Source organism: Manacus candei, unplaced genomic scaffold (genome assembly GCF_025592945.1).
Source record: "Manacus candei isolate 608988 ecotype Guabito, Panama unplaced genomic scaffold, ASM2559294v1 h1tg000049l, whole genome shotgun sequence".
Classification (NCBI taxonomy): Eukaryota; Metazoa; Chordata; class Aves; order Passeriformes; family Pipridae; genus Manacus; species Manacus candei.
Genome location: NW_026138097.1, coordinates 25,495,118 through 25,510,388, shown reverse-complemented (window position 1 = coordinate 25,510,388; position 15,271 = coordinate 25,495,118). Strand labels below are relative to the sequence as shown.

The window sequence follows — 15,271 nt, the reverse complement described above, 5'->3', positions numbered from 1 at the left end:
GAGCATCTAACACTGGAGCCTAATGCTATACCCCAGTTGTCAATACTGGGGCCAGTACTATTTGCATTTTCATTAATGCTCTTAAAATGAGACAGAGTCCACTCTTCAGAAAGTTGCAGATGATATAAAACCAGGGGAGGGTGGGTTGAGCAGCAGATGCGCCAGATGGTTGTGCTTCCACTCAAGTAGGATGTCAAGAGGCAGGAGAAATGGGTAGAGAGCTAAAAAAAACCCCATCAAGTCCTGCAACTGAGGAGGTAGATGTTCAGACAAATGACAGATCATTCACAGAAAAAATATTTAGGGCCCAATTCACTGAAGCAGTGATGTATGCATTGCAACTGACTGCTGGATGGTCTCTTGTACAGTCAACTGTTGTCTTGCTTGAATTCAAAGACAGCAAGTAATCTTGGTTTCTGTTTTCTCTGAGTTTTTTGTCACATGTTGAAAGTCTTCAAGCAGCCAGAACCCCTCTGGCAATGAATGCTAATGAATATAATATTTCATGTAATGTCATGAATTAGCTTTACCCTTCAAGAGACAGTGATGCTCAGTTTAGGGACTGAGAATATGTGTTCTCTTGATACAGAAATTGTAATCTAAATGTGTAGCCTAACAGGGAAATCCAGAGAATTTTCCACAGGTAAAGTCATCTATATTGCTCTTATGATGCAAACCTTTAGTGAAAAATAGACTATATGGCTGAACTGAATGATTTCCCTGTGTCACAGATGTTAGAGCTTCAAGAAAATGTTGTACCAACAAAGAGATAGATGAACAGTTCTGATATTAACAGTACAGTTAAACATTAATACACTCAAAGTGCTTCAATTTCTCCATTTAAGTTCTTCAGAAATAAACATTCTAACACTGTTCAGCAGGAGTTCTCAGCAGTAATGCCAATAAAGAAGCACAAACGAGTAATTTCTTTATCAGTTTTTTTACAAATTTTCATATATCATGAACACTTGCTGCTGTTTCCTGTGTTCCTGTTAGTTTCCTTCCACATTATGTCTAGGGAGGGGAAAAAATTATAGATGGGTGATCTCGCCATGCAATACATCTGGACTCAGTCAAATGTTACTATTCAGTTATTCTATGGAGATCTTTGTATAAAACAGTTTAAAGTACAGGTTGTTATAGAATATTAACACATAACAAAAGACCTTGTACAGTGAAATGTAAGAGGCCACCAAGTGTGTTTTATAAATTATCTTACAAAACCTTCTGAGCAAGTGTAATTTGAGGTTTAAGACAAGCGGAGAGAGTATAAGCTTGACTGCCATCTTGACAGCATAGATATAACTCAATGAGTGAGGAATAGATAATTTGATGCAAGGCTGGTGCAACAAGGATAATGCAACACCTCTCATTTTAGCCTAAAAATATTTTAAACTGCATAGTCTAGTCTGTTTTGAATGTTATAGACTAGAGTGCTAGTACTTGAATTTTACCGTAACTTGGTTTTAGTTGAGTTTTATTAGTGGCAACTGGATAACAAGGCAGCTCTTACCTAAGTGTGTTTAAAACCTATACACTGGATCCTGGAACAGCCTAAAAAGAACCCCCGGAATCAGATTTCTTTGCCTTTTTGAGGGTGCAGTGGAGGATGGATACATGAAGTTGATACCTCAGGGCCAGTGGAAGCAGGAGCATCTCCTGGTGACTGGTGATGACCTTGAGGGATCTCTGGGACACAGTAATATTTTCAGGTACACATTTAAACCCCTAGCACTATAGGAGTATAACCATGATGGATTTTGCATTGAGGTTTGACGTTTGGATGTTTTATAGTAAATACCAGAATTATAAATGGCAGTAATTATTTGAATCAGCTGCAAATATTATTTTTTTACTTTAATCTCTAATTTTCTTAAAACAAGATTTATTTCAAAGAATTCAGGAAAAGGTAAATGAAGACTTTTTAATGGACATAGTCAAAACTGCCTTTCTAAACTTTTTTCAGTCTCAAGTGCATAATTGTTCTGTTGAGAGAAGTGTTCCTACAAAAATGTTCACCTGATATCCAATAATTAAATATCATCTTTTTTTGTCCACATAGTAGGAAGAAAATATTTTTTTAAAAAGGTTACATAAGGTAAAGCTAAAAAATGCCTTCCTGTTTACTAGAAAAGAACATCTGCAAGGATAATTAACTCACAACAGTAACTAACAGGGATAGTTTACTAAACACAATTAGTCATTAATGAGGTTATGTTCTCTGAGTCCTGCTTTAATTTTTTGTCATATTATTTTACAGTTTGATTTTCCATCAAACTCTGATTTCCACTCATTGTTCAGTGTTTTCCACACAGTCCTAAAACCACATGAAAAATAAAGATCTGCAAGAAAGATGTTTCAGTGACTTGACATGACCGTTAGACACCCCTAATATGACATAGGAACCCCTAATAATTAATGTACACATTAAAAAAAAAAAAGGAAAAAAGAAAGAAAATAATAAAAACACTAACCTGAAAAAAGTACTCATTTAGCTTTATATTGTCTAGCAATGCACAATTCTTCTGTTGATTTGTAAGTTAACAGGCAGAGGCTGTTACTTCTCTTCAGAGTATTTTAACTCCACCAGCAGTTTACCCGCAAGCCTGAACAAAATAGAACACACAGAGCTTGATCCAGCTTCTCTCACAGTGGAGGTGGGTCTTTCCATAAAGATCACCAAAAATTATCATATATTCTATGTTAAAACTCAGGGTTTAGCCTTATAGCTTAAGAGAGTAAACAAATTTAATCTAAATTTCCCTCACAAGGCTTCCCTGTTTCTATCAGAAATGTAATTCTCTCTGATCCAGAAAACCATTCCTTTCCCCCAGCTTACATCCCTTTCAGAGCCAGACATATCCATCTTTCAGTATAACTCAAAGATAATTGCTCGAATTGTATAGCCAGATTTTTGCATCTGAGACTGAAACTGCTCGGCAAAAGAATTTCACATTCTTCTTACAAAAGTCAGAGAGGCCACTAGTTTATGCAGGAGGAAACTGACTCTAGCTCAATAAGAAAATCACCTGCCAAGTTCAAAATCCTCCCAACAACTGAGTAATGCCTCCCCACCCCCCTCGGTCCCCCACCCCTGATGATTACTGCAGAGTAGTTGAGTCAATCAATCAAGTTTAGTATTTGTGAAATAACCACTTTGTAAGAAGTTATTAAGGGATTCTCAGGTACACCACACCCTGACTGTCATATCTGAAAGTCATTTGCTTGCAAATGCTTTAAGCAAAACAGTGCAAACTGAAAACTGAAGAATACGTAAGAATAAAACTGTAAAAAATAATTATCACGTGCTCCATACTGTTAGAATAGCCCTTTAATATGTATAATTATAAGACTATTTCTTGTTTCATCTATGTTTAAATTATATTCATCCCACGGAGGGCATGTTCGAAGAAAATTTCCATTCGCTCATGGAACTAAGTTTCATTGGCCTCAAACTATTTATTTCCTCTCCACTGTATCATTACTTTTATGTAACTGTCAACTGAATATGCTCAAATATGTAATTTTAGATTGTTTTATAAAGAAATCTGTGAATAGGACATCTTCCCAACAGATTTTTTTGAATGACAGCTAATGGGAAGTAAAATTATAGTTACACTCTGATCCTCTGTCCTGCAGCAAAGTCTTACAATAAATCCCAGAGAAGGGTCACCTCCTTCAGTCCATCTCTAGGTAGAAAACAACAACATCACAGCTATCAACATGTTCTCGGCTATAATTTTGACAGTTTTGCCAGTCAAGCCTCTGAGGTTTATCAAGATGCTATTGAAGTTGCTGTTAACAATGCATAAAAATTTATGTCTCCATTACTTCAGTACCAAGAATTATCAATAAATTTCTGTAAAAACTCTCTTTTAGTCATCATAAATAATATTTCTACTCCTTTATTGACACAATGTATTGCTCATGTACTTCACACATAGCAAAAGAAAATGAGCTTAATTTGCATAACAGTGAAGGGCTGGAGACCAAATAGAGTATAATCAGAATTCTTGTCAAATTAACAGCATTAGAATATTTTGTCCAGATGAGAGTACATTTCTCAATTCAAAAAAAAAAAAAAGGAAACCAGACCAACAAAAAAACCCCCTCAACCCCTCCTTTAAAATCCAAGTCAGCCTTAAATGACCACTGGGAGTTTATGTATTTATATTCTTAGATATTCAGATTATTTCTACTAAGAGCATAATATGCTTCTACTGCTAGAAATATTAATCACTAAGAATGCTTACTGCAAATTTGTTTTCAAGTTAACCAGGAATATTTTTGTGGGGTAATTTCTTTCCATTTAAATAGTGCAGTGAAATGACAAAGTGATATTAAAGTCCTGGTTCTAATTCCAATAAAGTAATAAATATTTTTAATAAAAATGTGGAAAATAGTTTTCACTGAATTATGTTCTTATGTAACAAAAACATTTGTCCTACGAAAAGCTCTACGGATCTTTTAGCAACTGTGTGAAAAATCAAAATATGGTCACAAACCCAGCACTGTATGATCAGTCTTCCTTCCATTTCTTTGTGGACCCATCATAAATAATGAAAAGTTGATTTTTTTGACAGTAGAGTTCAATTCAAATAAAGTTGGAAGCATCTACAATGCTTATCTGTGACACTTCTGAATACTTTTCTGGAAGTCATAAGGGAAAACTCAGGAGCACCAAACAAGAGCTTTCCCATACACCTTTTGTCATTTCTGCCAGAAATTAACTGGCAATGTCACATTTCTGAGTTCCTACTTAGTTTCTCAGAAATACAGGAAAGCTGTACATTCAAACAATAAAGGAAACTTTAAGATTAAAGGTTAAGTACTATAAATATTTATTTTATACTCATGCCTCTTTGTTTTGGTTTGGTTTTAATGATTTATCTTATTTTAAGCAGTGATTATAGAACAGTAGAATTACTTAGTTTGGCTAGGACCTCTGCTCAAAGCAAGGACAAGAAGATCAGGTTATTCAGGGACTTGTCCAGTCCAGTTTAGTATATCTTCAAGGTGGAGATTACACACCATACTGGGAATCCTGTTGCAGTATTTGACTGTCATTATATTCATGTTCTTCTGACCAGAATTTCTCATTTATCACCCCGTACCCATTGAATTTTGCTATACTGTCATGCACCCCTAAGAATTCATCTCCATCTTCTCTGTGTTCTCTCATTAAGTGGCTGAAGAGAGCACTAAGATCTCCCTGTAGCCTTATCTTCTTAAGGCTAAGGAAACCCAGCTCTCTTAACCTCTGCTCAATCATCAACTCCTCCAATCCCCTCAACATCTCAGTAGCTCCTCATGGAGTTCACTCCAAGATATCAAAGACGTCAATGTCTTTTATGTCATGAGGTACTCAAACCGGACACAATATTCCAGATGCTGTCTCATAAGTGCTTAATAGTGGGGGAAAATTACTTCCCTTAGCCTGCTGGCTTCTTTCTTGCTAATATTCTGCAGAATGTAGCTGCCTTTCCTTGCATAGCTTTCTTTACCAAGACCTGCCCATGACCTCTGCAAAGATGCTTTCTATCCTGCTGGCACTAAGCCCATGCTGCTGCATGGTGAATTATTCCAAGCTAGACACAAAACTTAGCATTTGCCTTTGTTGAAATTCATGAGGTTTCTGTCAGCTTGACCTTTTCCACATCCTTTGTCATTAGATCCTCTGCCCCACTGAGCAATGGGCCCAGTTTCCCTAGGCTGCCTTTTGCTGCATGTACTCACAAAAGCTAATCTTATTTCTTTTACAGTTCTTTATCCAACTGAGCTACAGCTTTCTAACCTTACCTCTACATGCTTAGACAATCCTCTGTAGGAAATAACCAGGAAGCTCATCTCAGCTTCTATCTTCTGTGTACATTATGGTTTTGCTTATCTTCAGTCAAGATTCTGATGTTCACCCCTTATGGTCTTCTGCAATAGCTATGTGGCTATCTGCATACTGGCATAGACCACTCTAACTGATGAGGTTGTCCTTGAAGGTTAACCAGCTCACCTCGGCCCTCTTTTTCTCCAGATCAGACTCCTACAGGATCAAGCCACAAAGATCCCTGAACAAGACAGTTTTTTCTCCTCAAGTCCATGTGTTTCTATTTTTCTCCTCAAGTCCATCTCTTGGTCATTTTTTTTTCCCAGAATTTTAAACTCTACAGTCTCGTGGTCAATGCAATTAAGTCAACTGGTGACCTTCACATCTTTAACCAGTTTTTTTTCTTTTTTCTGTGAATAACAGATGTGCAGAACATCTGACCTAACTGGCTCACTGATCACATGTGTCAAGAAATTGTCTTTAACACACAACAGGCATATCTTGGTTTGCTTGCACTCTGCCATGTTATGTTGCCCTTCTAGCAGATACTAAGATTTCCCATGATTTTCCTGGTCATGAGACTTCCTTAAGCTGGTTCGAGAATTCATCTACTTACTTCTTTTGGGCATGCAATTTGTAGCAGATGCCTTCCACTATGTAACTCAGGCTGGTCCGTCCCATGATCATTACTGATGGCTCTTTACTGGCTTGTCAACTGCACCAAGACAAAGCTCTTTGCAACTGAGCCACTCCTTTGCCCAGAAGATTACAGTGACTGCTAACATAAAACGTCACAGTGCTCATTCTTTATGAAAAGAACTATTCCTGCGCTAATTAACTTGCCCGCACCTCAAAGACTGCTCTATCTTCCAAAGCACTTTTGCAATTCAAGCAATTCATTTTAATCCTACAACTCTATGGGAACAGTAACCTCAGGTACTGGAGGGTTTCACTCTTTACTTTGAGATCCACATATTAAACACCATGTAATTTTTTTTTCTTCTCTCTCAGTGGACAAAACCCCCACAATTTTTATACATATTTTGCATACAATGTGACAGCTAACATTTTACTCAGAGGTCTGATAGGGTTACACACAACTGACACATTTATATCTGCTTCTACATATGACTAAAAGAGCTGTGTTTTGCAGAACCACTCATGTCATGTAAATCGGTTTGTTAAATCCTTCCATCACTTACCTAAATCAACGGGCTTTTAAAAATTTATTATATCACTCTATTTTCATTTATTCACTTACTCCTGTCAAGTGTCATATAGAAGGTCAGCTATAGAAATTAATAAGAGTAGGGGGTTATAGTTTTTTGGTGTGGTTTCTGTTTGTTTTTTGGTTTCTTTTTTTTTTAATAAAATATTTTTCAATTTCTATATAATTGGGATGACAACTTTGGATTTATATAAAGCAAGTGAAGAAATAAAGTACAATATAATGAGCAATAAATAAATGTCCCACTGTATCTTTATACTGTCTCATACACATCATGTGTAGACAACATTCTCCTGTGAGAAGTGCACATACATTTTTTCCAACTTATCTTTTATGTCCTTTTGCACATTAACTAAAAAGTAATGATGCCTTTTATCACAAAAACATGCCTTATCAAGACAGTGACTTTTGTTTTGATGCCTCAAATTTTTGTAATTCTTACAGAAGCTTAATACTGATAACCCTGAGCACTAAATTTATCAGTCAATTTGAGGAAAAAAAAAAAGACTTTTCATTTGGTTTTTGAGTCTGCAGTATAATATGAAACAATGAAATGATGTTTTAGATCTTTTTTGCATGCTAAAGGAAGAAGAATTCTCATGATTTTCTTTTTAAATGTAAGCTGGAATTTTGAAATATATTGCCTGGAGCCAGAAACTGCAGTTTAAGAAAGAACACATAACAGGGGAAAAAAGTATTTATGGAATGCTGTTCTCTCACAGACTTTAAGGAGGAGCTGACTAGCTTACCAACCAAATGATTTTTCAAAAAAACATCTTTTAAAATAGAAGCAAGAGGAACTAACTGAGTGGCAGTATGGAAAAAGGCCACGAAAGAGAAAAAATGTTTATATGAAGTGTATAAACACATCAGTTCCACCATTCTTCACACAATTGCCCCATATTTAATTTCTGTTCATTCAACTGTAGAGGCTGCAACATACAATCTCAGTCCTTCCTATTTGCTTATATTTTGCCTTGGACAACAAAGCACCCCTGTATATGGATCTGCAACCTGCTGCCATACAAATAATTTGTGGACTGGACTTTGCAACTAAAGTTAGTGAGTGTGGTCACAGTTTTAACACGTTTGGAATAGACAAGTTCACTCTGCATTCTAAATACGTAATAGATGAACTCCATTAAGATCTTCCAAGGCATTCTCCAGCACCTTCAGGAGCATTGTTAGTGGATAAGGATGAAGATCACAGCTGAGAAAGCTGGATTGTTTCCGTGGAAAGTGTGAACTAGGGAGAGAAGGATCACTACAAGTTAGATTGAAGAAAGCTGGCACTGTAGCCAAGAATAAAAGAAAAATTACTTTGCATGTTCATCAGTGCATTTTTTTTACTGTATCTGCCGAAGACACAGCCATAAAGAAAACAGCTCAATCACTTTATTGAGAGTCCATAGATCATCTCGTCTATTTATAATGAACATAATTTGCGAGACTTTAAATGTGCAGTAGAAAGCAGTGTGCAATAGCAAGCTCATAGGAGGATATAAAATTATCTCACACATACATTCCTTGATGAAATATATTTATTTTTCAAATAATGAGGAAGGTCCCCAAAATACAACAACCATGCAGAGAGTTCAAGTTATGAAGGCTCGGGCATCTGTGCATTTGCTTCTTTGGATTCACCCTCAATTACAAAATAAAAATTAACAATTTATTGTACCTATGTAAGAATACAAGTTCTCATTCACTAAACCAGCATGCACTTCTTTGTGGTTTGTTTTTTTCTTTTTTTAAAAGATGTAACGAAGGCATCAAAAGAAAATGTAAAAATACTGATTTTTAGGTCTCATATTCACAGAAACACGCAAAAATAAATAAAGACAAATTACATTTTCCCTACTTAGAAAAGCTCCACAGGGAAAAGACTTGGGCATGATCACAGCTGTATTAGTTAGAAAATTTTTGCTTGTCCACAAGGCTCACCATTAAGGGCAAGTTTAGGTACAACAGAGTTCGTGTTGTTTAAGAACAGTTGAAGTTCATAATCTGCTGCTGTCCTAATTCCAGAAATAAGATATATGTCTTTAAAACAACAAAATTCTTTCAAGAGGTAAAAAATCCATTTTTTTCTACTTTAAACTTTTTCCCCCCAGATTGTACCCTGTAGCAGAAAAAAATATTTATTTTGTCATCATGATATCTCTTTACGACCTGTCTATATAACAGCAAAGCAAATAACCATACTGCAAGACAACATTGGAGAATACAACAGCACAACAGATTTCTGTTAATCTATTAAACCTAGCTCACAAAACTGAGCTCAAGACAAAAACATCCTCCTTCAGATATCCCTTCCCCTCTCTGCAGCTTTTCTTATGTGCATTTAGCATATATGTCTTTAATTTGTGTGACAGCCGCAGTGAAATGAGGTTATTAGAGAAATATCCTCAAATGTGATGCTACTGACTGAGGGAAAAGAGTGGGGTTTTTTGCTTATTTGGACAAAGTAAGGTATCATGCATGTGTGTAATAATTCATCAAACTTATAAAACATAAATATAAACAGCTATTGTTTGAATTAGAGCTGATTACTTAAATGGGCATAAAGAGTCCTTCAGATTTGGCTGCACAGAACAGAGAACATTGGATTAAACAAAAATTGGAATCTCTCTACAAACAGCAGCACCTGTCTCCTGGTCGTATATACACATAAACACAGAAGACATTGAACTGGAAAAACGTCACAAGAGAAGGAAAGAGGATACATTTTTTTAATAAGCCACTTATATTTAAATATGCACAAATTTCTATCCATCTATATGTATAGATTATATATTCTACATCAATTTTAATTAGGTTTTGGCTTCAGATTGTATTTATATTCCTGCATATAAAATGCTTTTCTATGCCCTAGAGTATTATCCTCAGTGGTTTTCTCTAACTTTTTCCACTCAAATAGAGTAGACAATGCAGGAGCACTCTGTATTTAAGATGGAGGGCTTGGTTACTGGTTAAGAATCTCAGCTAGATTTCAAAACAAAATGAAGTTACATTAAAATATTTACTTTTTCCAGTCAGTTCTGACAAAGTGGTTCAGTTGAGACTGCAGCAGTGTGTGATCTACAGTGAACCCTGCTGCAGCTTTCATATCAGAAGATTCGAGACAGGGAAGGTTCCTTCTGTTTCCTCCAGGGGTCAGGTCTTTAAAGCAGAATCCTGGATTAAAAGTGGTTCCTTCCACTGAGAACCACCTCATGTCATTAAAAACCTGTTCTTTGTTACTCATTTCAGGAAGCTGAATGAGTAACACAGTCTTAACCAGCTTCAGCAGTGACCCTTTCTATGAGAGTGTAGGAATCATTAATGCAAAGGCAGCACGTTCTACACAGTCTGAGGCACACAGTCCGTACTAAGTGCAGGGAAGACTTTTCCCATGTTTCTTCTTTTCTCTCCATTACACAAAACAATACCAGCTGTTTTCACATTAGTTTGAAATTTAAAAGCCTTTGAAATACTATTATTACTAAAAGTTCACTTGTTTTTTCCTTGAGTTTTTGTTCTGGTTTGGTTGGGTTTGGGTTTCTTTCTCATGACTTAATATTTTAAGAGAATCAAAAACTTAGGATCCTTTTCATACAAGTATAAATCAAGGTCTTCTCCTCAAGCCATTCAAAAAAACCTTTCATGTGTTAAATGTAAACGAAGTAAACAAATTAAAGCATAGGATCAGTAAATAGCTTGGCCTTATGACAAATGGATAGGTGTTAACCACATCCTATAAAAATATCTCTTATGACTTTGTGTGTTGAAGGGTTTGGGGTTTTTGATTTTCACTTCTTTAAATACCAAATCTAAAGTACAATAAAATAATCTTGTAGGAAGCAACTAATCCTTTGGCTTTCTCTGTTCACAAATATGTATTACAGTTTGTCTATAGTTATGTAAATAGCAGCACAGGAAGAATGGAAAATATGGTAATAAATAAGGGTCTGTTGGACTCGGGCTCCTACAAGAGATCAATAAGCCTCTTCATGCCTCAGTATCACAGAATCACAGAATAGGTAAGTTTGAAAGAGACCACAGTGGATCATCTGGTCCAACCTCTCTGCTCAAGGAGAGTCATCCTAGAGCACATGGCACAGGACAGTGTTCAAACAGTTCTTGAATATCTCCATCATTTCCATAGTGTTTGGATGCAGTTGTGGAACTGCAAACTCTGGACAATCAATTAAGTCAAAGTAGTTTAAATAGAATTACTGTGATGGAACTCCCAAAAGAAACAAGCATCTCTTTACTGAAGAGGAAGAGCAATCACAGAGAAGCTGAGGTAACAGCTGGGGGTTTAGTGGCTGCAATACAGGGGAAAAAACTTTTTGGGACAGTTAGTTTACAGGGTATGTGTATGCCTAAGCATTATGATTAGTATGATTTAGGAAGGATCTTCTGTCATCTTTTTTATGTGCAAAAAATCTCCCAAGGCACTCAAGATATTTCTATGAATATTATAATAAATATGTTATAAAAGAGAAAAAATGAATTAATTTGAATTTTATGAGTTGGTGGAGAAAACCAGGAGCAAATGCTTGTCACGCTTTAATCAGTTTGATTTCTATGATTGACTTCAATAACATTAGGTTTACATCCCTGTTTCCTGCAAGATTTTTGTTTTTTTTTCCTCTCAAACAAATTCTGAAGAAATAGCTCACAGCTTTTAAACAAATGGAGCATAAAACACACGTCAGAACAAAATAAGTGACTTGGTTCATAAACTCTGATTCATCAGAGAAAAAAAGGCATGCAGATAAAGAGGACTCCCAAACTTGTGCCAATGACTGTCAAAGAAAACTTTTTTTGAAATTCAGAAAATATACTGTAACTGCAAATAGCCATTGAAGTCCTACACATTTCTTGGCTATAACAAGGACAGTTTTTGAGATTTTGCACAGGTAAAATCACTGCTTTCTCTTTCAGTCATGCCCATACCTCCAGGGGGATTGAGGAGGGGATAGGGATTGGAGGGAGGGAAGACAAGGGTAAAACTCCATATCTGCAAAAAAAATCATGTGTTATATGGTTCCTCAAGGGTCTAGGGTAAAGGCAGCTGTGCCTGTGATGCCAGCAATCATGGCTGACTGCCTGTTGGTGCCAGAAAATTTGGAAACTACTCTTGGTTGACAGAGGAAAAGGAGCAATTTTACAAGTAAAACTCAAAACACAACATAGCCAAAGGTTCTCTGCCTGTTAACTAAAAAGGCAATCTGCCTAGATGTTTTATTCTATAATAGGTCCTGCAACAGCTTTATCACACTATGTCTGATTTAAAAAAAAAAAAAAAAAAATTGTTCAATTAAGCTAACTCTAAGGAGCTCAGAGCACTTGCATGAAATTGAGCTGAGCAGATGGAATTTCAGTTCTTGGCTGAAGAAAATATTTTAATTCATCTGTCCTGTCATCTGCAAATATTAGTCTATAATATTTACTCTTGTGGTTCCCTGAATTGAAAAGAACTTAAAATATAACTCAGCAGTATACATAGAATTTTTGCACACACAAACATCATCTAACAATAATTTGTGATTTTTTTATTGTATTGTACCTTCTCTTTCACTCTTATCTGCCTTGAAATATTTCTGATTCAATTCAAATTATAAGGACATACAAAATCCAGAAGTGAAGCTCAAAGCACTGCTACATAAAACAGAGAACATACCTACCTTACAAGATAATAAACTGTTTCAGTTTTCAAACCCACCCTTTCAATTGTCTTAATCCTTACTTCTACTTCAACACTATTCTAAAATTAAAGAATACTATTTTTAGAAGGAATGAAAAAAAAAAACTAAGGAATGCACATGCTTATATCATTGGTGGTTTTGTCTTTCCAGTATGTTCATCTTTGCAATATTTACTAAGAATAAAAAAAAAGATTTTAGCACTGAGTCTTTATGAAGGCAGAGTTTAAAACAATTTGGTTTCCATACCTGTGAAACTCTGTAAAATTAAGGGATTTTAGTTTCCTCTTCATTTGTCCTGGATTCTCAATTTTTTCATGCTAATATTTTTTTTTCCTATGTAATTATTAAGTATTCACATGGAATGCCACCAAGCTGAAAAGTTTTTAAATAGGCTAGTAATTTTTACGGCTGCTATACTAGCAATGAAATAAATTTTATTCCATTCTATGTTTCAAGATGTTGAGTATAAGCAGCTTAAATAACCACAAAGAGTCATTGCCAAAGTAAAGTCATGAGCAGGACCCTATGTATTTTGCCAAGGATAAGGGTAACTCCCACCACATTCAAAAGAAAATTACTCCAGAGAATGGGTTCTAAGTCACAAAACTCCTTCTGTTTTCTACTCACATAGCCATTGGCTAAAACAGGTTAGAATGTTTTTGCTGTAGAATGCTTAAATTCCATAGAAAATCACTGTTGCATACATCTACATTATAAAAATGAACATGTTATCTTTTTATTTTAAAATATCTTTGTCCAAAATATTTGAAAATGTATTTTATTCATCATATTCTAAGAAAAAAAAATCAATCATTTAACGATTTCAATTATCTGAAACTACATTTTCCAGAAGTTTTCAATTTGTTCTAAAACAATCTTTTCCCAAGTTTTGACAATCAAAAGTCATGAAATTGCAGAGTACAGCATTGAAAAAAGATAATAAAAAGAAGAAATCAGCAATATTAAATAACAACAAAAAATATCTCATTGTCTATAAGATTTCAAACCTCTTATGCTGGGAAGGGTCTTCCTTATTGAAGTCTTGTAATACCTAGTAGTCCTTTTGTTACAGACTAGAAGCAGGGTTATATTTCTTTTTTCAGTGATGTACAAGCAAGCGCATTATTTTTCAAAATAAATAGTTGCTTTCTGTTAGACCACTGAAAGTCAGAGAAGAGAACAAAGGCTGTGTAATAATTCAAGGTGGGAAATGCATACTCCATTGTAGAAAAAATTATTGCTACAAAGTAAAGTTCTTCTTATTAAGAGATGAATAATCAAAGGAAAATAAAAGACAATCACCTACTTAGTTGTTTGTATGTGGGCAAACATTTTACTAACATATATAAACTTAGAAAAAGAAATGTTCAAGCATTTTTTTCCTATTGGAACTGAGATGTAACATTGTAAGAATGTTTCTAATCATACTACTTCTCTGCTAAGAGGTAAAATTGGCTTCCACAAAAAATTGATGCAGGTGTAGTTTTCAGAGAGGTTATAAGAAAACATCTGCTTTTTACACGTGTGACTCTAACATTAATGTTAAGCACCTCTGCTATAGCTTGGGATTTTGATAGTAATCAGAGTATCCTATCAGCAGCCACACTGCTCAGTGCTCCAAAATAAGTGGCCAAGCTGGAGAAATGCCAGAATCTTAAGGTATCTGTTTTCTATCTTCACAATTAGTGACTAGGCATACATCGGATACTTAAAGGAAAGAAAATGTTCTTAGACTGATTCTTAGTATAAAAAAAATTATCCTATCAAATAATCTTGGCTGACATTGTGAAATGTGTGATCTGGCACAAGGTATAGCTCTAGCTCTGCTTAAATGAATGCATCAACTCCCACAATGTTGTAGGAAAGGAATTATAATACTCTGTGATGGGTCTGAAGATAAAGTGTGTCAGTGTCACCATGAATTGTTTCACACATAAGATGCAGAAAAGAACAAGCCATTTGTTCAAAGTACTCAGTTAACTGCAGCACAAAAACACTCTCAAAAATATAACAGATTATTTAGTATATTTATTGAGGAGGCAAATCAATTTCACTACTGTGTTACATTTCACATTTTCTCAAATAGCAATTTTATAAGGCATTATGCCTCTTCCCACTCACCCGTTCTGATTTGAAGGGAAACATGTTTGCACAAAACCATGCACTTCCTATGATATACTAAAAGTCATAGTAAATAATTGACTCAGCTATGGACAAAAATGTGTTGTTCTATAAAGACTTCACTTACTGTACTAAATGCATACTCGAGCTGTAACTTTGTTTAAATTTGAGAAAAGATGTAGAGCTAGATGCTAGCATAACTCTTTACAAATAAATATAACCCAAATAACAACAAACCAAACACAAAAAAAACCCCAACAAACCAAAACAAAAAACCCAAACAAAACCTAAACAACAACAAAAGCAAATTTTGGGGTATTTGCTGCAGGCTGTGAATATATTATAAGGATGAGCAGTCCTTATAGAAGCCTGAGACAATGTGGTAAAAGTGATAATGACAAGCTA

General features: G+C 35.2%; 1 protein-coding gene across 10 annotated transcripts in view; it reads right to left on the bottom strand.

The window, feature by feature from the left end:
- Window positions 1-15,271, bottom strand: part of CDH18 (cadherin 18) — a 487,011-nt gene that overhangs the window by 186,389 nt on the left and 285,351 nt on the right. For 7 of the 10 annotated variants that reach the window (XM_051799307.1, XM_051799317.1, XM_051799312.1 and 4 more), the window contains one exon: window positions 2,475-2,606. The exons of the other annotated variants lie outside the window; for them this stretch is intronic. The gene's annotated coding sequence lies outside the window, so the exon portion shown is untranslated. The remainder of the gene's footprint in view (window positions 1-2,474; window positions 2,607-15,271) is intronic. 10 annotated transcript variants of the gene reach the window in all.